This window comes from Ambystoma mexicanum, chromosome 11, assembly GCF_040938575.1.
Source record: "Ambystoma mexicanum isolate Mex_15411 chromosome 11, UKY_AmexF1_1, whole genome shotgun sequence".
Classification (NCBI taxonomy): domain Eukaryota; kingdom Metazoa; phylum Chordata; class Amphibia; order Caudata; family Ambystomatidae; genus Ambystoma; species Ambystoma mexicanum.
The window spans coordinates 1,091,862,272-1,091,885,540 of NC_090934.1; the positions used below are offsets into that span (position 1 = coordinate 1,091,862,272).

At 46.6% G+C, this 23,269-nt stretch overlaps 1 protein-coding gene across 1 annotated transcript in view; it reads left to right on the plus strand.

The window, feature by feature from the left end:
• Positions 1–23,269, plus strand: part of LIPC (lipase C, hepatic type) — a 766,064-nt gene that overhangs the window by 710,035 nt on the left and 32,760 nt on the right. The window lies entirely within an intron of this gene.

Below are 23,269 nucleotides of genomic sequence, written 5' to 3' on the forward strand. Positions count from 1 at the left end.
ACTGATTGATTTTCTATCAATCCTTGGTCTGGGTGGGGGCAGGGTACAAAATCCCTTACCTGATCCTCGTGCCAATGCTTCCTAAGCAATGCTGGGCACGGGGGAGGTGTTGGGAGGATCCCCTTGCTTGTCCCACCGCACCCCAGTCATGCAGCACATGATTCTTACAAGGAGCAAAACAATGGCCCTGACCCTGGATCCTCCTGATGTGAATGACCCTCGTTGAGCCCTCAGCCCTCCTTCGGAACAGTGGTCCGCAAGTTATGCCTTGCTTCCAATTAGGGAGAAAACCCCAGGACCTCAGCAAGGGCCTGGTAAGATAGTCAGGAAGTTTGGTAAGGGAATGTCAAGCCTCCTTTGGAGGAGACACTTGCCCGGTCCTGCTAGTAAAGGGAAAATTAAGTAGGAGGCACCGGGTTCGGGGGAGCCCAAGAGCTGTGATAGAATGGCTAATTCTACCTGCGGAACCTGCTGCCCCCTAGGAGTCCTCAAACTTGCAAGCACCATCGATGGTCGGGTGCTGCTGAGAAGAACCGTAGAAAAAGTAGCTCTGCTGCAGGGGTCACTCCTCGCACAATAGTGTTCGCAAATGGCAGCCGGCCTCTATGAAAGCATGGATCTGTGTTATGCGCAGGAGGGGACAGGGCTACCAGAGTGTCAGGAAATCCCCACGGTATGGAACTTTACTAATCCAGCTTCAGAGTGGAAAACCATAACAAATTGAGAATAGTTAGGAAAGGGCAATCCCTGGAGGCGGAGAAGACCCCTATTTATATTGCAGATGGTTTCAGGTGAGCATGGGTGCTTGGACGCAGTGGAAGAGTGGTATGGAAGTGTGCTCCAGGAGGAGGTGGAGCTGGACAGGCGAGAAGGAGGCTGAAGGAAGGACGCCAGAGGCAGGTGGGGAAATCAGGAGGTGAGAACTAAAGAGCGGGGCAATAAAGGAAGTGGCAAACATCCAGGAGGAGGCAGAGAGCAGGAAAAGAGGAGGGGGAGAATAAAGAGGAGAAGAGAAACCCGGAGGTGGAGAAGAATATTAATGTGGGAAAGAGCTGGATCGTATGAGATTAATGCAAAGTAGAGGGTGAGAGAGAGATCTCAGGCCAAGAGAGGTGCAGAGATACATTCAAGTTAAGAGAAGGAAGAAATGGAAGAAAAAAGATACAGCCAAGAAGAGGCAGACATAACTCATCACGACTTCGACGGTAACCCTTAAATCCGGTGGTAGCGCTATTACCGCCGGATTTAAGGGTCCACCGAATCAGGGCTTCGGCGGATTTCGCCCCAGCTCTGAGCTGGGGGGAAATCCACCGAAAATTTGCGCTATTACCGCCGGCGGGAAATCAGTGGGGAATGGGGACTTACATTACCGCCGAACTCGTGATCCGGCGCTATTAGCGCCGGGGAGTTCGGCGGTAGGGCTAATACCGCCCGCGCTAATAGCGTTACCGTTACCTTACCGCCCAAGTCGTGATGAGGCCCAAGAGAGGAAGAAGGAGCAAGAATGCTACACGCCAGTTAGAAGGGACTTGAGAGGAGGAGGTAGTAACTTGCTGCGGCGCATTGAGAAAGTGTCAAAGGAATTGAGAGACGAGTGCAGAGAAGAGAAGTAGGTAAGGTTCCCTTAGGTCTGAGATAATCCCAGTTTAAGGAAGTATAGGAGGAAGGATGCTGGGGAACAGAGCCAAGTCTACCAGATGGGGAGAAGAGGTATGATACTAACCCAATCTGCAAACCAGCACAGATGGCAAGCCCTATGGAGGAAGCTCTGTGGTTAGGTCGGCAGCACCAAGCCTCCCTACACCAGCTGGCTAGGCCTAAAATGAAAGGGCACTCAGACCCCGATACATAGGTGGAGTCTCGTAGAACCCCAAAGATATCAAGAAGAGAAGAGAAAGACCAAAACTGAAGGAACCAGGAATCATGAAAGAAGTGCAGGGACACTCAAACTCCAGGTAGTGAGTGACTGGGAACTGACAACAATTACTGTGATGAGACCAAGACTGAAACACTTTCTGTTAAACCCAGAGGCCTTTTTATTGAACCCAGAGACTGTAACATCTTGGAACTTACAAAGAAGACATTTTGTTTTATTTGATTTTTTTTTAATTGGCCAATGCTTTATACTTCACCCCAATAAACCTGTATGTGTTTAAAAATCATAATCTTCTCTCCCTTTCCCTCATTGATTTCCACACTCCAGAGAATGGTTCAAGGGTTTTTATTTGGCAATACTCACGTGAGTCTGAAACTGGCGATATGTGACTAAGATATGACACACTAATGTCCTTCCCTCTCTCGTCTACTATAGGATTTCCACCTCCCCGCCCCAGGCTTCCCTATTCCTTGGGTTGGCAGCTAGGGATCGGTAACACCTACTATCTATACCTCTGACTAGAGTGATCCTCGAAAGGTCTCAGCCTTTTTGGTCTCACTCCCTATGGGATTTTCTAGGGGTAAAACCTATCCTAGCCATTCCCTGGGATGTTAGGCTCTTCATTATGAACTAGTGCCCATTTCCTGGTACTCTGTACTTCCATGTCCTTCTGTTCCTGTCCCAGATGTTCCTTTACTGATTCTTCCCCTCTCCATACTACTCCACTCCCTCATTCTACTTCCCTACCTACTCCTCTTCTCTCTTCTCTCATTTCCTGTACGCTCTGCTATTCTCTTTTCTCTCCTCTACTCTTCGCTTTCCTCGCCTCACTCCTATGCACTCTCCTCTCCACTTTTCTTATTCTCTCTACTCTCCTCTCCTGCCCTCCCGCTTACGTTTACCCCTTATATTCCATCATACACACTAACTGTCATCTACTCTTCCTTTAACACTCACTCACACCATCCACCAATAATTCATGCACTCTTATTCACAGGTTGCACTTTCTCTCACAGGCAACACCTCACCTGTAACAATCTCCACCACAGTCTACGCCGCAATCCGTTCCCCTGTCCTTTCTCTGCCTGATCTCTTGATTCACCTCCTCTCAACCTGACTTCACCCGAACAACCCTCATTCCTCTTATATATGGCTCTTTCAATACCTTTACTCCCCCTTCCCTCTCCATTGGCTCCATTCTTCACCTGACCCTAGGGATCAACTGATGTCTGTCTTTTCCCCAGGGTCCGCGGTACACAGGAAAAAAGGCTTTAAATAATCCCTTCACCATGCCCTATACCACACCCACTTTGTTGACGTGATGACGTTAACAGTATTTGATGGCTGTGGGTTCAGTGGCTCTGGGTTCAGTGGGTCTCGTGGCATGTGGTTTTCGTTTTCCTGCAGTGAAATAGCTCCCTTTCTGAGGTGAGGTAAGCTTGTCCTTTCCGGCCTCCCATTAGTTGCACAGGTCACTGTAGTTCTCTCTTGGGGGTTATCTGAGTCTTCCTTTTCTGCAGGGGTCCCTGGGATTTACCGTCCTATAAAACAAAAGAGAGAACACTGGCCAGAATAGGTCACGGCAGGATTTGTTGATTGATTGGGGTGAGTAACAAGGCACATAAAGGGGAGTGGGCAGAGACTGAGGCCCTCCCAAATCCCTCACCCCACCTCTGGGGCAGGACTGGCTCCGACAAGCACCCTGCTAGACCCCACGCTCCAGGTTAAGTGGGATACCTACCCTCTGACAGGGTCAAGTCCCTAAACCTTTCACACTAAATGACAGTGGATAGATAAGGAGTAAGTGCTTGCCTCAGACATGGGGCCAGCCTGATCTTCCTAAGATCGAGTCTCGTGCTAGGGCCGACACAGCCCTTCATCTTTCTGAGGACAATAAATTGAGTACGTTTAGACTGGATATAAATAGCAGTTATCGCAGTGCATCGTGGAGACAGATTTTGGTACCCAGGGGTTCGGGTGCTCCTGAGACGATTGTAAATGATTCAAGGGTGTTATTTTCAATAGCGGGCATTATCATCTTCGGCAAATTAGTGTGTTTAACTGAGAGAACCCTAAGGAATGTACGATAGTTGGAGTGCGGGGGGCTGCTCCTGCGAGAACATTTCTAAAGTAATGGGTTGAAATTGTGCTTTTTACAGCTCACGTTTATACATGAAAAGCTCCTATAGATGTGAGGTCACCATTGAACACAGCAGCATTTTACCGCATTGTCATGATGCCTCTGCTAACAATTGCCATTAAAAATTACTTTCAAGAAGCTGCACCCACAGTATATGCCAGCATTCCCCCTGTAAATCACATTGATGATGTGCTGCAGACCAATATATGCCAGAATTGTTACTGTAAATAACTTTTGTGAAGCTGCACTAATTTAGGTCACCATTGCCACTGTAAATCGCATTCATGGATCTGAACACAGAAAATGTGTCATAGTCATACTATAAATCAGTTTGCTGTTGTACCCGCAATTCATGCCAGTATTGTCATTGCAAATAACTTTCATGATGCTGTGCTTTGTGAAAGTGCACCATATATATCAGCTTAGCAACTGTATACAATTTGCATGAAGCTACACTGTATATCAAGTTTATCATGCTGTGCTCACAAGATATGCTGCCATTGCCACTGTGAATCACTTCAATGGCATGTACACAATATATGCTGGCATTGCCACTGTGAACAGTCTTCATGAGGCCACATTGTAGCCTTGCCACACACATACATGCATTCAATGCATTCATTCTCTCTCTCTCTCTCTCTCTCTCTCTCTCTCACATGGCTGCACGTGGCTGCAAGGATCAAGTACAAGACCCTCTGCATTCTCCACAAGGCTTTCTGGGGACAGGGACTGCACTACATACAACACACCACTCTTCCCAAATACATTCCCTCTAGAGCACTCTGCTCGTCCTCCTCCAACTCTCTGAGAGTGAGCCATTTTTCCAAACAGAGACTTGGGGGTTGATCCTTATCCTCTGCAGGGGCCTTCCTCTGGAACAGTCTCCTTGCCTCTCTCCATTTTGAGTTGGTTCTCCTTAAATTCAGGAAACTCCTCAATACCTTCCTCTTCTCATCTGCCTTCTCCCCTGCTAACCTCTGCTCTCTACCTGCTACCACCTCTTTCTGCTCAGCTAGCTGACTGGTCGCCTGGCTCACCTCAGAACCTTGCAGGTCCCAGGCACCCACACCCTTCCCTGCACTTGCGTCCAGGCCCCCACACTACTTGCAGCACTACGCACTTACCTGAGAGATAACACTCGGCACTTAACCTGGCCTTCCAGGCCCTCCTGGACCAGGGCACTTCCCTTCACCCTCATCCCTCGCACTTCTTGTCTGGCACTTATACAAACTGTTTACACCTTACCCAATATGTTCGTTGTCTGTCTGTTCCTTGGTCTCCCCTTGCACCCCTGACATTGTGCACCTGAAACACTTGTGCTAGTGGCACATTATAAATGCAGAATAACCTGCCAATTCCACTCCCCTCCCATCCTCACTGCTTGGCAAGCATTGCATTATTGTTAGTCTGTTATGCTTGTGTCCTCCCCTCTCCCCCCCTCGCTGCTCTCCCCAACTACCGGTTAACACGCTTGAATTAGCAGAAATGTCGTCAGGCCTAGTGTGCTTATTATTATTGTATATGTACATTTCCAAGGCCTTGTGAACGATTGTATCCCATGTTCCCCTCCCTTGGAGCACTTTGAAGCACAAGTTTTGTGTATAAGCGCTTTATAAATAAACAATACAATACTATACAACACACACACTCACACATACTCATACATACACTCACACACACAGACTCACTCGCACACAAGAAGATTCAGACTCTCGTGTATACACACACACAGACACACTGCATTACAGTCAAACAAGCCAGCATACAAACACTTTGTAAATTATCTACAGACATTTTATTCTGCTCTGATAGTCTTCACTCCAGGCAGGGCAGCAGCCAATGGACTGAGCTGCAGGCAGGGCCCTGGAAGGAAAGAAACCCATGACAGTGATCAGAGCTTGGTTGTGAAGCATCCAACGGACTCCAGCATGTGATCTCTGCATGTCACGCCGCTCACTCTTTCACATATTTTTTTTAATAAAAGAAAGTGCTCGTTTCCTGTCCCATCATCAGATAAGCAGATGAGGTCCACTAGGAATGGGGAAGAGGCACACATGGAATGGTTGCTCCTCCTGTACCTCTGGCTCTGCCACTGTTATAGTGCCAAGAAGCCGGAGGAATCTGGAGTAAAGTGTTCTGTAGGAACACAGATGATAAAGGACTTGTTGCAGATAAAAAACAAATCAAATGGCATTAAAATAACCCTTAAAAAATAAACTCATTGCTGAGATTAGTGTTGTACTGGATTTTCAGAGGTACAGGGCCACCATGAACCCATACCACTACAACATTCACAGTGTAAAAATGACTCATTTAAGCTCAGTCAAGGTCATGAATGGCTGTATTAAGCAAGTACAGCATGTGACTAACTCTTCCCCAGTCCAACAGGCCACTGTAGTACTAGATGTCCGTTATGAATCCTCCTTATTGTAATCTCACTTATATCAATGGCACTCACGTTAAAGGGTTTATAGTGACATTTTCGAAATGCCATTTTTTCGACACCAAAATGGCGAGAAAAATGTTTTTTTTTAATTTTATTTTTAAATGGGTGTTCCCCTCTAACCCCCCTTTTTTTATAGACACTTTTTTTACTAATGAAACAAAAATAAAACATAAAATAAAAAAAACATTCCGAATTTTTTCGGCATTTTTTTGGGAAAAAATGGCATTTCGAAAATGTGTTTTCAAAAATGTAACTGGATACCACATAAAACACCGCAGGAGGATGAATGGCACCATCATATATTCTTGACATATGGCTGACTCTGCCCTAGCCCAACAGCCTTTTTAAGAGGAAAATATCTATTATGAAAACTGCTTCTTGTAATATTACAACCCTCAATGGTACTCATTTTAATGACCTCTAGTCGATGAAAAGCAATAATGATTTCACCACTTTTACATTGCACTGCATGACAAATACCACCTCTTTCTAAGTGTTGTACATCACTTTCTACAACCTTCCATGTTCCTCTCTGTCACAGATGGCCCCAAGAGCACAGCAACTCTTGAAGACAGTTCAAGGGTTTTTATTTTCAGAATTGTAAATGTGGTTCTTTAGTTCTCTCTCTCTCTCTCTCTCTCTCTCTCTCTCGTCTAGTGCGGGTCATTTCCATCCTAGCCAAGGGAGTCCCTCCGCCCAAGGCACATCTACCTCAATCCTCAAGGCTAGACAAATCCTGCCACTTCTCAAGTAACCAAGACTAGACCCTGACAACCTCAGCACCTACCGCCCCATCCCCCATCTTCCCTTTGTAGGTGAGATCCTTTTCAAAGCAGTAGACACATATCTCCTCCAACGCATTGAAGCCAACAACCTCCTTCAGTCCTATCAATCTGGCTTCATACCCAGATGCGACACAAAAATGGCTACTATTCAGGTGATCCACAATGCCATTAAAATCCTTGATGATGGGCATCCTTACCTCTTAGTTCTCTTTGACCTCTCAGCATCATTTGACACAGTAGAATGCCAGAAACTCACCAACAATCTACATTGCTGCATGGGGCTCAGCGAGATCATCATCAGCTGGTTCAAATCCTACCTTGCTAATCACCACCACTTCCCTCAGATCACCAACTCTACCCATCAGCTGTGGAGTCCCGCAAGCATCCACCTCTCCCCCAGGATCTTCAATGTTTACATGAAAGCGCTTGGAACCCTCCTCACAAAATCCACATCCACCAATACACGGATAACACGCAGCTCTACATCAAGATATTTTCCTATCAAAGACATCCATAGGCCCAAGGCCTACCTCACATTGATCCATTCATGGATATCCAGTGCTTACCTGAAGCTAAACCCATCCAAGACTGAATTCCTACAGTTGGCCAACAACACAGAACAGCCTGGCATCCAGACCTGGCTCTCGCTGTGAACCTTGAGGGCTTCATACCCCAGCTGGCCATCTGAGCCAAGTCCCTTGGGTTCAACAGACACCTCTGCTTCACACAGCACATAGTAAAGAAGGCACAAATGGCTTGGTGTCAAATTTCGCTCTTGTGGAAAATCAAGCCCTTCTTCCCATGAAACAACTATATAACGGCTGTCCAAGCCTTGGTCCTCCGCCACCTGGAGGGTGGCATTGCCATTTTGGAAGGCCTCCCAGTGACTACCCTGCAACCCCTGAGGTGGGTCCTGCATACTGCAGCACAACTCATCAAGGGACTCTGCAAATTCAACCCCATCACCCCATCCCTCATCAAACTTCACTGGGTTCCACTACAAGCATGTATCATCTTCAAATCCTGAAGCATCATCTACAAGTCACCCTGAAATCTGGAAGCAACCTCACTGAGAAACTCAGCATCTCTCAAAGGTCTGCAATCCACCAGAAGGAAATGTGCAGCCTTGAACTCCGCTAGTGCAAGAAGGAAAGCCCTTCTCTGTCAATGCCCCAAGACACTGAAACGTCCTCCGCATCAACATCAGTCTAGCCCCCTTACTTCTACAGTTCAGGAAGGAGTTCAAGACCCTCCCATGTAAGGAATGGATCCTCCCTTACACACAGGTCCACACACCCTCCACTCAAATCCCTACTGTAGACTGGGAGATCAGCTCCCCATTGTTTCCTCCCTTGGTTGTTTGGCGATCCTATGCTGCCAAATAAACCGCCATCACCCTCCCGTCACGTTAGCTCCCCACTCCCTTGTTTCTCTGCTTTCCTCACTGTGTTCTTCCCCCTGTGAGTGTAAAACACTCCACTGTGTACCAAAGGCAGGTCCACGCTCAACAAATAATAATAACCCCAGGCTTCAATCTACAGATCGGTAACCCCTACTATCTTAACAACTGTCTGAGCATGGTGACCTAAAAGCAAACCATTTTTTTGATGGCTCCCTCTAGGAACCACCTAGATTGTCCCTGATCTAAAGTCCCCTAGGGTAGTATACTGTAAGGATAGATGCTTTTGATGCACTCTGCCCCACTCAATCGCTTCCTTCCATGTTCTTCTACTCCTCTCCTTACGTCTTTCTGTTTCTCCTCCTACTTTCCTCCCTGCTTCTCACACCACCATGTTCCTCTTTATCTCTACTATTTACTGCCACCCTCTGATCTTACTCTCTTGTATTATACTTCCCTCTCCACACTGCTACTACTCTTTTCCTTCTACACTACTACTAACCCCTCTCACCACTACTCCCCTCTCCACACTATTACTCCCTTTTCTTCATCACTATTCCCCTCTGCTCATACTACTGCCCCCTCTTTCCACTACACTACTATTCTCCTCGCCACACTACTACACCCGTATCCTCACTACCCTCCACCCACACCTTCTATCACAGCACCGTCCTTTCACTCTTCCAGTCACCTTACCATTCACTCCATACACTATCCCTCTCACTCTCAGCCCTTTCACGCACACTCACAATCACGCACCACTGTCTCACAACTAATACCCCACCTTGCACGTTCCTTCAACAACTCCCCTTGTCTCTCCTCTCCACCATCCTTCCTAAGCCTGGTGTCTTGGAACTCCGTCTGCTCCCTTGACCTCACCTGAATGACCCATACCTTTCTGTTTCCTGTCTCCCTTCTTATCCTGTCAACCCCCTCTCCCTTGCTCTCTTTCTCACCTGGTTCCCCAGGCTAACTGCAGACTTGCCTTTCCTCGAGGGTGGTGTTACAGGTGAACAAAAGCATAAAAGGGGTCTTAAGCCCCGCCCCTTTCTTGTATGAAGGTCTGTCGGCTCTAGACAATGGCAGCCAGCTGCAGTAAAAATTAGTCTCAATGTCGCAGTTTGTGTGAGGGCTTTCCAGTGTGCGTGGGATGCTGGGTTGACAGCAGGATCGCTCCACAGCTCCTTAACAAGGAAATGCATTGTCCTGATGGGTGAGCATGTTAGGAAGCTGGTTGAAGCGCTCTGCAATCTGGTGTTGGATTAAACTGTTATGGGCGTGTGGGACGTGTACAGTGCTGGGACTGCCGGATCAGTCTATGGGTCGTTCTGCAGTCTGGAGCTTGCTTGCTGTTTCTTTCCCAGTTGGGCTGCTCACTCTCTCTTCCACCACCGGGGTCTGTGGGAACTGTAGTTCCTAGGGGAAACAGAAAAAGGACTGGCCAACATTGTGCAGGCATGGGCCAAGAAAAGGTGACACTCATTTCATATATGCAGGTACAAAATCAAGGTACTGGGACCCTCCTAACTTCCACACCCCACCTCTGGGGCAGGACTGGTTTCTGGGAATCTCTGCGGTAGGCCTCCTGCCCCGTAGGCTGAGAGGGGTTACCATACCCTCTTGACAGGGTTAAGTTGCTGACCCTGTCACATATTCTACATCTGTCCACCAATTTCACACAGCCAGCATACTTCGCAAAACATGTCCTTCTCCACTGAGTATTTAAGACATTTCATGGGATGCCCAGCCATTAGCTGGCTAGCTCCACCCCGTTTACTCCCACAAAACATTCCTTCAATCCAATTAAGGATCCCCGGAAGCTTACCAGTGAGTTGTTTCTCTGCACTAGCACTTTTCACATGCATTGTACTCAAAATGCATAGAACTATGCTCAATGTAAATACTATCTTTATTTGTAAATAATGTACATGCGTTATGTTATTAGTCTCTGATCTCTCCACCAGCCATCGCCTGGTCATCGACCTGCTCAACTATTACGTTTTTATTTTTTTATTTTACTAGTGTGTCACAGTTGTTACAACTTTTGACAGAAAAGGTAATATACTCTTCATAATAAAATCCAGCAACAGAAAACAATTCACTGCACATTAAAATAACCACAGCGTCACCTATCCATACAAACACAAGGTTTTAATCCTTATAAAATCATTTAAAGTAAATGTGCATTGAAATGTAACCCCTTTCTCCCTGCTTATACGTATTCAAAGTCTTTTGGCAAACAAAGAGCAACCAGGAGACGCTAGAGACTCCAGGCCCATGCCTAAGAGCAGGGCAACACAAATGTTCAAATGGTCCTAGCATTCTAGGCCAGCTGGCACCCACCTTCACGCTCTTTCATTCTTTCAAATTAACATCAATCCCCAGTTTGATCTCTGCCACCTGCCAAACTCTTGTTATGGCTAGAACTAGGGAAATACTCTAACCAGATACACATTGGGGGCCAGTATGAGTGCCAGCAAACTGCCCCTACCATTTCCACCACCTGATATCCTGGTATTACCGGGATATTTCAGGTATCGGAAACACAGTAAATCCCTATTCCATGGAGTCCATAGAGGGGATTGTTGCAATTACCAGCACCGGTAATACCAGTGCCAGCAATTGTGGCACATTTTTTGCCAGTCGGAACCTGATTTACCGGCAGGTCAGTCCTGGAGGTAAGTCATTGCCCCCACTGGCAAGCGTGTGGTTTGCCGGTCTTGAAAGATATCTGATGCAGGAATTGCTGGCAATTTTACCAGCAATTCTTTCAAACCGGCAACATTTAAATGAGCCCCATTGTAACCAGAAAGCCTCACACCTAATCGTGTTCAGGTCATCTACATGCTTCCCGTAATATATTGCGTAAGTGCTTACCAGGGAATTACAGCCAGTTAAAACATGCCTAGCCGTTTCCAGATTAGCAGGGTCACCACGCATTCTCCAGGATCTTTTATGTTCCGGTACCCCAATCCATGCCCCCCTCCGCACTGCCAAAACGTTTAACTTGTTCAGCCTAATTAGCGTGAACAGTCTCTTTAGCACCAGCGAGGGAAACCGATACAAATACTTCTGGGGTTTTCTATATGCGAAATACATAGTGGATAATGTAGTTAAAGATTTCAATTTCCTCACGTAATTGTGGTGGGTCCAGTCCCACTTTTCTACATGCCTGTTAAACGAGTGCACTAGTGTCCCAGCACCGTCTTTCTAATACAGAGCCCAGGCTATCAGGTCAAAACACAATTCATTACTGACCCTAAAATCCTGCAGAGAACGGCAGCAGTCGGCCTCCATAGCTTTTCTAAGAACTAGTCAAATCGAGTTATCTTTGCTAGTCCTTATCTTGAGGAATAGGTTTCCTCTATTGATCTTAATAATCGAGGCCAAAGAAGTAAGCCCCAGCTCCAACCTAATCGCCTCAATTTGGGTGGCATTTGTTAATCCCAGAATTCTTCGCCATATTAGCCCCTCTAGTTTTTTTGCCCAATCATCTAGTTTATCAGAGGCGGTCTCTAAGACGTATGTTGTTCCCGCCACAGCCCTCCTCTGGGCAAAATGTTTAAACATGGGCATTAACGACAGAGCCTTTGATCTCTTTCTACTACATTTTTAACGAAACATTGACATTTTGTACATTGAATCTTCTGTATTATCCATTGGCGATCATGATTTTTAATATCTGTTATTTGATTGTTGTTTTCTTATTTCATCGTATTGTATTATATTGTTAATGCCGTTGCCGAATAAAGATATATTCTCTCCTGCTACGTGTTCCTTCAGAACCACTGAGCGTGTCTACTACATCATATCCAAGGTCTACATACTTTCTCCACCTTTTCAATGTTCCCTTCCCAGGTGCAGATCACTGTCCTATCGATCTTCGATTTCTGAAAAAACGCATGAACTTTGTCTTATTCATGTTGACCACCAGGACTTGTACTTCCACAAAGCACCTTGCAATGGTATTGCTCCGCTCACTGCTGAAGTCCTCATGATCGCAGCACTAACCCTCGTACTCAATAAATCAGACTACATATCTTATGTACCAAGAGGCGATTATCCACCAAGACTGATATTCCAAGCACCGCCATACTCTATCGGAAAGTACAAGCTTCTTTATCACGGCTTCAGGACGGAATAAATCTGGTCCATTTATTCCCAACACAGCACCTCTGACGGCGCGAAGATGCTCATGTAACATTCTGATCGTAGCTAGCAAAAGAAGCCCCAAGGTTATTTTCAAACATCGCTCTGCCAAGGAAGAAATCTCTCTACTGTCAGAGAGTGTTAAATAAATGTTGTCAACCTGCAGCACTTAATGGGTATATCTTTCCCTTCTAATTGTGCGAAGCGCCTTCCGAAGAGGATGTGCCTTTTACTCTAACTACAGAAGAACAAAAAAGCTGCATGCGTGGTGGATAAAAGGGAACGAATGAGGGTGGAGGGGGGGGAGTAAGAAGCAAAAGGGAAGGGTGTGGGCAGAAGAGTGGGAAAGACGGTGGGGAGTGGAGTAGAAGTCAGAGAGAGGGGCAGAGGTAAAGAAGGAGAGGGACACATAATTAAGCGGAACAGGGACAGGAGGAGAGTCGGGGTCTTCGAATTCTTATTTTGATTAGATCAACGCATTTCTATTCTTTGCCAACTTTTATTTGGTCGGGAATTTGCATTGCCTCGCTCTCAGCAGACGGGGAATCTTCTATTATTAATCTAGGTCTGCCCGGGAACCTTCACTCCAGGTTGCAGATGCAGTGCAGGTTGCTCTCTAAAACTGTTCAAATCATACTGCTCGGTATACACTTGGACACCGTGGCTACAGATGACAGAAGGTTGAGCTGGTTTCTCGCGTTTATGGTGCAGCAGAAATTATCTTTAGCTACTCAAAATGCTCAATGGTTAGACAGGCGCCAAATCGTGCAGGCCCATGGAAGGGGGCAGCAAGAGTGGCTTCTGTGTATGGACCCTAAGGCACAACAAGGAGTGTACTTACACGAGACAAGCCGGTGTGGGTCCGGCTGGAACCTACAGTGGATACATTCTGTGGTAACAGAGCACTAGACACAGTTACATTAAATACACTAGAGACTACAAGTAAAACGAGACGAAGGAAGGGCCAGAGATTGCCTCCTAGGGTTGCATAGCCAGTCTCTGTACAAAGGAATGCACAGAGGCACAGGTGCAGACACCATACAGCACTTACTAGACACTAAGAGCCCCTAAAAGGGAAACAAGAGTTCCGAAAAGGAACTAGGAAAGCAGAACAATGTGGCACAGAACTAGCGTAAGGTTACAGAGGCAAAGAACGGGCACAAGGTAACAGGCGCGGATCTGGTACAACGTAACTGAATCTAGGTAACAAAAACAAGATGGAAAGCTGGACTGGAAACACATGAATTATGGAAAGCAAGACTTTGGAAAACAAGACTAGAACAAAGGGGAAAGGGAACAGACAGAGGAAAGAGAAACAGAGACTGACTAATGTGGTAAAGCTTGGAAGTAAATTGACCTGAAAGCAAGGGGGTGGCAGAGCAGGGAGCAGAGGAGACTGATGGGAAACACTGCAAGTAAGAGAGGCTGAAAGTTGCAGGGACACAGTTAAGGGGCTTGTGCTGGGAGCTGCCGGAAATCAGGACAGGAAACAGGGGTACATTGCGGCAAGTTGCAGCACAAAGGCAGGTAGGAAACACACTGGCAGCAGGCAAGTCTGAGTCTGCAAGGCAAGGCTATAGGAATTGGAGCCAGGGAGCAGAGGAACAGGGAAAAGCAACATGCAAAGTAAAAGGCAGAGAGAGATTCCACAGCTGCACGAGATTCAGATCTGATGCAAGAACAATGTAGCTTAAGGGTGTGGCAACTTATAAGCAGTGCTAGCCGGGTGAAATGACATGATGGAGCTGCATGATTGGCCTGCTCCTTGTCACAAGTGTGGTAAATGGGAATCTCTGGCTTGGACATTGGGAGAGGATCCAGTGTTGACAAACACCCAGAGTCTTAGTATTGCAACAAAAGCACAATAATTGCCGCAGCATTTTGAATGTTGCAGCCCATTGAAAGGAGTCTTTTTGCTTCCACTCACAGTAAAACCAGTGTGCATGCAACTCAGATCCAAAACAGATTCTGGATTGGATTGCTGGGTTTTCCAGTTACCTTCCAGGTGCATTATGGGAATGAAAGTCCATGTTTTTGTAAATACAGATTTATGCAAGGAAATGTTATATGATGATTCAGGTTCTTCTTTGGAGATGGAAGGCAACCCCCCCTGCAGGTGTGCAGACAGCACCACCCTGAGGCAGAGACATGACACTGTTGCGTGTGTCCTTCCTTCTTTCTCTTCACCTGTTCTCTTGCGCTACCATCGCTTATGACTTTGGGGCATCCCTCTGCAGCTTACCTCATAGGTTTCCCATGCTCTGGTTGGATGGCACCGCTCACAGGGCACTGATTCACAACCCTTCCTTCTGCCACTCGGCAGGTACTGATCCTCAGCATCTCTTCCACGCTAGTCGGCCTTCCCATTGGCATACAATGCTGGTAAGGATCGCCCTGCACGGCAACCCTCTCTCTAGTCTTCTGGGTGCTCTCACCATGCACACAGAACTGCAGATCTGCTCACACCATGATCAATAGGAACCGACTGCAGAAGCTGCTGCTCTGTTTCTGGCTGCAACCACACGAGGGGCACTAATGAAAGAGTCCAGACATAACACAAACAGAAGACAATGCGGGTCGGGCAGATGAGATCAAGGGTGCAGCAGAAAAGGAACCAAGTGGTGGAATCAGTGGCCGAAGGGGGCAGTGGAAGTTGGGAGCGGAGATACTCTACTTTGTTTTATTACGCTTTACCATTCCCATACTTTGAAAAAAAAACATCCCAGAACGGTTTCCTTTTAAAATAAAAGTGTAAGAATAAGTGGAAACTTTCTTTACACCTCTTTAAACAGAAGGCACGTTGGATATTTGCGTTCCCCTTACTGGGGATTTGAACCTGGGACCTGCTGGACCAGCCACAACCTCACATCACAGTGAGCTATCTTAGAACTGCTGGGTGGCTGTTATTTTTTCAGTAGCCTGCTTTGGACGAAGCTCATCATAGCCCTGCTCCCTCAGTAGTCAGAATTTTTCTTTTGCATTTGAGGTGAAAATATGGCAGCAACAGCTGTATGTGCAGTTAATGGATAGGTGGGGGGACTTTAATCTTTAGCATGCCCCTTAAGAGGTGTGAATGGTGGGTGATTAGAAAGGGGATGGTGCGTAAAGCTGCATGTTGTGGGGGACAATTAATAAATGTAATGGGCGTAATTTAAAATGCATTTTCATTCACTGGGCCTGATTACAAATCCGGCGGTAACCCTGCCGATGCTGTCGGTGGGTAGCCACCGGACTCGTAACATTTTACCAGCGCCTGACCTCCCGGTGCCACCGGGAGGGCCAAGGCCAGCAGCCCGGGAAGTCAGGTGCCAGTAAAATGTAAGTCCCCATTTCCATAGAGTCCAATGGGACTCTTTGGGAGTGGGGACACAGAAGCGCCGGCACCGTTGCTAATGGTGCCGGCACTTCCATGACCGGTCTACCTAGCATGGCTGCTGTGCCCGGCAGGGTTCGACCTGTCACGCAAAGCGGCTCCGGCAGGCAGACTCCGGTCTGGAAACAAGGGTGCACGTGAGCTTACCGACACCCTTGTTTCCAGACCGGAAAACAAGTAATGAGGCCCACTGGGTTCCTTTCAGCCTTTACACAGTAGTGGGTATGGAATGGAGGAATGGTGAAACCCACGTATAGGGTTTGTATTGCGCACAGTAAGGGGCGTGGCAACAGGGTTTGTAGAAGGCGGGGTCAGGCCAATAAGCAACGTAGTTCCACTACTTCTTTTCATACACTTGGACCACTGGGCGGAATAGAGTAGGATTGCAGCTGTACTGCATGACAATAGGTCCGAAGCGTCGATGTGTGCAGCAGAAGAAAGTGAGAGCAGAGAAGGCTGTTCAGTACAGGTAAAGATGAGAGTGGGGCAGAAGGTAACAAGAGAAAGGAGCAGATGGGAAGAAGCGAGGAACAGAACTAATTAAGAGGCATGGGGTATTGGGAGAGCGACAGGCGACCGAGGAGAATTCATTTGACAGGCCATACAAAAGATGCAGCACTGCTCCAATCTGTTTTATGCATGATTTTATGTATTGATTGACTTTGTTGCTGGATAATATTATCAACTTCTGTTTACTTTCTATTTTGGCACAAACTCCTCTCAAAGTATGTAATTGCTAAAATATGTATTACCTTTATTACCTTATACAATAAAAATTATTACAATAAAAAAAACAAAAGAGGCAGCAGAAAATGATATCAGTGTGCTAGAAGGGAATGAACACTGTGCAGGGAAAAGGAATGAATGACAAACCCCAAAACAGACATTAGCCATTTCCCCCAGGTCAGAGGTGAAAGTGTCCCGAGGTTTCTTTTGGGATAGCCTAAAGGCAGGTCCATGTGAATTATTCTCTGCAGAAACTCCAGGGAACGGAGAAAGGTAAAGTAGACACAATCTGCAGAAGTGAACAAACTCGGTCAAACAATCGAATAAGTAAATGCTGCCTAATGTGACTTTAGGAGAAAAATAAGCTGAATCAGGCTTTTTTTAAAAAATATAGGGCTTAATGCCATATTCCTCACGCTTCTAGGTGCTTGAATAATGGTGGTTATTATTGCGTAATCGAACGACCGCAGAAGAATGGAGTGTTTATCGGGATTCGAACTTGCAGGCTTGCCCCATGTCAGAGGCAAGCACCTAGCCGTCAGCTTTCCGAATGGAAAATACTGGTCCCAAATGGATGGCTTGTCTATGCTTAAGACTCATTCATTTTATTCGGGGGTGTTTGGTCCAAGAAAAACATTGGCACCCAAAATCAAGCTGCATGCACCAACTCCAGTAGTTACCTCAGAGCAAAAGCAGTATGGAGGATTAATGTGATACATATACACATTGAGAACACGTTGAAGGAAATGTACAAAATTGTGTTCAGAAAAGAGCCTAAGATATTTCAAGGAATAAGAGATTTCATGTGGAAAACAGACCTGCCCAAAGCTAAGGACGATGAGGTGAATATGCTTCAAGCAACATGATCCTCACCCAGCGGATACCACTAGGATGGCTCAATGCAGGTCATCTCATTGTAAACCCAATTCAGAGAAGCCCTTTCAATGCAAGCGGTCTCACCACAAGCCAAGCTCAATGGAGCCATCAGGATACAAGCCTGCAAACCGTCGCACTGCAAGCCCAACTTATTGCAGCCTTCTCAACGCAAGCTCAGCTCAGTGCCCTCATCTCAATGCAAGCTCAGCTCAGTGCACTCATCTCAATGCAAGCTCAACTCAGTGCACTCATCTCAATGCAAGCTCACGTCAGTGCAGCCATCTAAATGCAAACTCACGTCAGTGCAGCCATCTCAATGCAAACCATTTCAAGGCAGGCCACCACAATTCAAGCCAACTCAGTGAATCCACCTAATTTCAATCAACTTTTAATGCAAGCCCATTTCAATGCAATCAATCTCAATACAATCCATCTCAATGCAAGCCATCTCAAAGCAAGTCGAGCTCAGAGCAGCCATGTCAGTGCAAGCCATCTAAATGCAAGCCACGCTCAGAGCAGCCATGTCAGTGCAAGCCATCTCAATGCAAGTCGAGCTCAGAGCAGCCCGTTCAGTGCAAGCCATCTCAATGCAAGTCGAGCTCAGAGCAGCCATGTCAGTGCAAGCCATCTCAATGCAAGTCGAGCTCAGAGCAGCCATGTCAGTGCAGCCATCTCAATGCAAGCCATCTCAATGCAAGTCGAGCTCAGAGCAGCCATGTCAGTGCAAGCCATCTCAATGCAAGCTAAGCTCAGTACAGCCATTTCAATTCAAGTCATCTTGACGCAAGCCCAGCTCAGTGCAGCCACCTCATTTCAATCCAATCTTGATGCAAGCTCATCTCAATGCAAGCAATCTCAATGTAAGCCATCTCAATGCAAGTCGATCTCAGAGCAGCCATGTCAGTGCAAGCCATCTCAATGCAAGTCGAGCTCAGAGCAGCCATGTCAGTGCAAGCCATCTCAATGCAAGCTAAGCTCAGTACAGCCATTTCAATTCAAGTCATCTTGACGCAAGCCCAGCTCAGTGCAGCCACCTCATTTCAATCCAATTTTAATGCAAGCCCATCTCAATGCAATCCATCTCGATGCAATCCATCTCAATGCAAGCCATCTCAATGCAAGTCGAGCTCAGAGCAGCCATGTGAGGGCACGCCATCTCAATGCAAACCGAGCTCAGTACAACCATTTTAATTCAAGCCATCTTGATGCAAGCCCAGCTCAGTGCAGCCACCTCATTTCAATCCAATCTTGATCCAAGCCCATCTCAATGCAAGCAATCTCAATGTAAGCCATCTCAATGCAAGTCGATCTCAGAGCAGCCATGTCAGTGCAAGCCATCTCAAAAGCAAGTCGAGCTCAGAGCAGCCATGTCAGTGCAAGCCATCTCAATGAAAGCCGGGCTCAGGGTAGCTAGTTCAGTGCAAGTCATCTCAATGCAAGTGAAGCTCAGAGCAGCAATGTCAGTGCAAGCCATCTCAATGCAAGCTGCACTCAGAGCAGCCATCTCAGTGCAGCCATCTCAATGCAAGCCATCTCAATGCAAGCCGAGCTCAGTACACCCATTTCAATTCAAGCCATCTTGATGCAAGCCCAACTCAGTGCAGCCACCTCATTTCAATCCAATCTTAATGCAAGCCCATCTCAATGCAAGCCATATCAATGTAAGCAATCTCAATACAAGCCGCGCTCAGAGCAGCCATGTCAGTGCAAGCCATCTCAATGCAAGCTGAGCTCAGAGCAGCTAGTTCAGTGCAGCCATCTCAATGCAAGCCGAGCTCGAAGCAACCAGTTCAGTGCAAGCCATCTCAATGCAAGTCGAGCTCAGAGCAGCCATCTCAGTGCAAGCCATCTCAATGCAAGTCGAGCTCAGAGCAGCCATCTCAGTGCAAGCCATCTCAATGCAAGTCGAGCTCAGAGCAGCCATCTCAGTGCAAGCCATCTCAATGCAAGTCGAGCTCAGAGCAGCCATCTCAGTGCAAGCCATCTCAATGCAAGTCGAGCTCAGAGCAGCCATCTCAGTGCAAGCCATCTCAATGCAAATCGAGCCCAGAGCAGCCATCTCAATGCAGCCATCACAATGCAGCCATCTCAGTGCAGCCATCTCAATGAAAGCCATCTCAATGCAAGTCGAGCTCAGAGCAGCCATGTCAGTGCAAGCCATCTCAATGCAGCCATCTCAGTGAAGCCATCTCAATGCAAACCATCTCAATAAGCCGAGCTCAGAGCAGCCATCTCAGTACAGCCATTTCAATTCAAGCCATCTTGATGCAAGCCCAACTCAGTGCAGCCATCTCGATGCAAGCCCAACTCAGTGCAGCCATTTCAGTGCAAGCCATCTTAATGCCCTGGCTGCACTTACTCAGAGCATTGCTGCCCTGTTTTCACCTCCTTTCTCCCTTGCACTTCCACCACTCCCTTTCCCCTTGCACTTCTCATTCTCGCATTTGCACAATCTGAATGACACAAGGCCGAGTAAGATCGTTTGTCTTGTCACCCTCTGTCTTTCCTCCCTTGTCTTGTATCGCCTAGAAACACTTGTGCACAGGCACGTTATAAATGACTTATCCTATCACAATGCTAGCCGAACTCAGTGCTGCCATTTCAGTGCAAGCCATCTGAATGTGATGCTAATTCATTGCAGTCATCACCTTGCAAGCCCAGCTCAGTGCAGCCATCTCAATGCAAGCCACCACAATTCAAGCCATATAAATGGAATTTATTTATGTGCCATTTCACCTCAATGAATTTTTTTGTTTCTTTTTTCATTTTCTTTTAGCCCCCTTCCTCCCTTCTTTAGTGCAAAATGGGGGTAACCACTGTATTCCCTTTTGCCCTAAATTACCTCTCCCTCCACCATTTGTTTTTGACGTTTTTCAGTTCCTTGTTGTTTTCCTATTTTACAAATCCATATTATCACTTTGTTTATTATTCAAATATTCACATCTTATTTGTAATTTTTGGATGCTTCTTTTATGGGTTTTTTCAAATTTCTGTGAGTTTTAGATTAACGTGAATGAGTGTGTGTGGTATGTGAGTAGCCCTTGCATTCATATGGGTTGGCATTGTAATAGGTTTAATTGGAACGGATGAGGTGAAATGAGTCGATACCTGATAATAACGGCAACCACTTATCAAAATATTCAGATAAAACCCAGGACCCTTAAATGGTTAGCCTATAGAGGGTAAGGATCAAATGTAGGGCATTACATTAAAAACGAAACCCAGTGCCCATCATACGTCTGAACGGTCTGGATGTCTCTGAATGCCTTTCGTCATCAACCCCCTCTTGCTGTGAGGGGCAGTGTGCTCAAGGACATGTTGGTTAAAACACCTGAGAGGAGAGGGGTTGGGGGCCATTCCTGAGATAGCATCATGAACAGGACATTGGCAAACCATGGCGTTCTTAGCCATCCTGGGGCAACTAGGATCATCATTACCCTGTCCATCCATTTCTTGGACAATTCCCTCAATAAAGTGGGAATTGGGGAGAAAACAAACAAGATATCTTACAGCCATGGACAGAGTCATGCTAACCACTGCTCGCATCTTTCCCATTCCTGACCCAAGAGAAACATGTGGGGAGTTCATTGTTTTGGCATGAGGTGAGCATCTCCATCAAAGGCAGTTCAGGGTTTGGCGAATCTAGGCCAACACCTTCCTGCAAAGGCAAAACTCCTGGGGGGAGGGAGCATATCCTGCTGAGGATGTCTGCAAGCTTGTTTTCTTTTCCCAGGATTTATGTCACACATAATGGCTGAGGCCTGGGTTCTGCTCACTTCCTAAAGTCCCAACTAGGATTGCAAGTTATGTGATCCAGTTGCCTCCTTGTCTTTTCAGATAGGAGTGGGCCACCAGGTTTTCTGTGCAGACCAATACATGCAAGTTCTGAAGGTTGAGAACCTAAATGAACAAGTGGATTGCCCTCCCTTTCCTTCAATTGCATGATTTACTGGAGTCCAGGAGATGCAGGTCCCTTGTATAGACCAGAAGCCCAGCATTGCTTCCCAGCCTTTTTTTCTGGCATCTATGATTGCAAGTGCTGAATCTGAGGAGAGGGGTGTAATTCAGTGTCCTTACAGAGTTCACCAGACACCGTCTGAGAGCTTTCTTCAGCCATACTAGTTCATTGATTCCAGTAACCAGTAATATGTTGAACTGGGCATTTCAGGTGCCATGTCACGTGAGATAACATGATGACGCAGCCTGTAATTTCTCGCTGGACTTGAAGACATTGTTCGACTGTGACCTATATTGGTGACATCAAATCTTGACCGTAATTGAAGGTTCAGAGCATTCTGTACTGAAAGAAATAGCCTCTCTTGGACTGTAGGTTAGTTCCAATTGATTGGTTTGAATCCACTCTGAAGGACTTCATTGTGTTAAAGTTGTTGACATTCTTCAGTTTCAATAATGGTCAAACACTACCAGATGCATTCAGCTCCAACAAAAAGAGTAGAGAATGGAAGTCTGTTTCTCCCCCTCCGACGGGACAAGAGCATTTTCTTAAAATCCTCACAGCAGGTTCAAGGCTTTCACTACATTTCTGGAGATCGGCTGTTCCGAGAGAAACAGAATTGCAGATGTTTCTGTGCATTCTATTGTGTAGACATTGTGGATAATGTCCAGGAGCAATTGATCGGATACTGATTGCTTCCAGACCAAGTGGTATCGTCCAATCCTGTCATCTCACTACCCCATTTCTTGAAGGCGTGAGAGGGGAGATTCCCAAGTTTATATGGTCAGGATTGCTGAGGAGGCATTTAAGGGGTTATCCCCTGATCCGAACTGTAGGGTTTGGATCTCTTTTCTCTCCTGCCCCACCCATGAAGGGAGAGTTGGATAATTGGAAGGATTCCAGTTTCAAAACTTTCTGCCATGATGGCCTAGATCACCAGGTTGAAGGCGATGATCTAGGTCTGATCGAGCTCGACAGCTTCCTTTCCTTTTTTATTTGAAAGAAGAACTAACTTTAATTTCAAACAATTGCTGACCTTTGAATGGCAGGCAGATGAGGGAAGTCTTTTGAGTAGCATCTTCTTCCAGGAACCATAGCCAGTATGATCTCCTGGCATCCACAGGATAGGAGGACATGGAGGCTCATGCTGTCAGTATCCACTAGGAGCCACACTCGTTCATGACTCAATAATGGCCCCTGGTGTACATTACATATCTCCATAGACAAACAGGACAGGCTGAGGCAGCAGATGCATGAAAGAGTCGAGTTGGGGGGAAGTGGATGGGTGGCGGTGAAGGTGCTAAGGAGCGAAGGGAGGAAGTGGGGGTGTTTTGGGGGTGTCACCTAGATTAGCCATACAGGGTGTGGGAGTGGTGGTAGAACTTCCATGGTCTTTCCCGCAGAAGGAGCCAAGGTACATGGGGATGGGTGTGGTACCAGCAAAGCATGCATGTCACAACATCTGCTGCGCTAGAGTCGCAGCACGATGGGGGGTGCATAATGAAAGAAGTTTGCAAAGATCACACCTCATTACTAATCGTGCT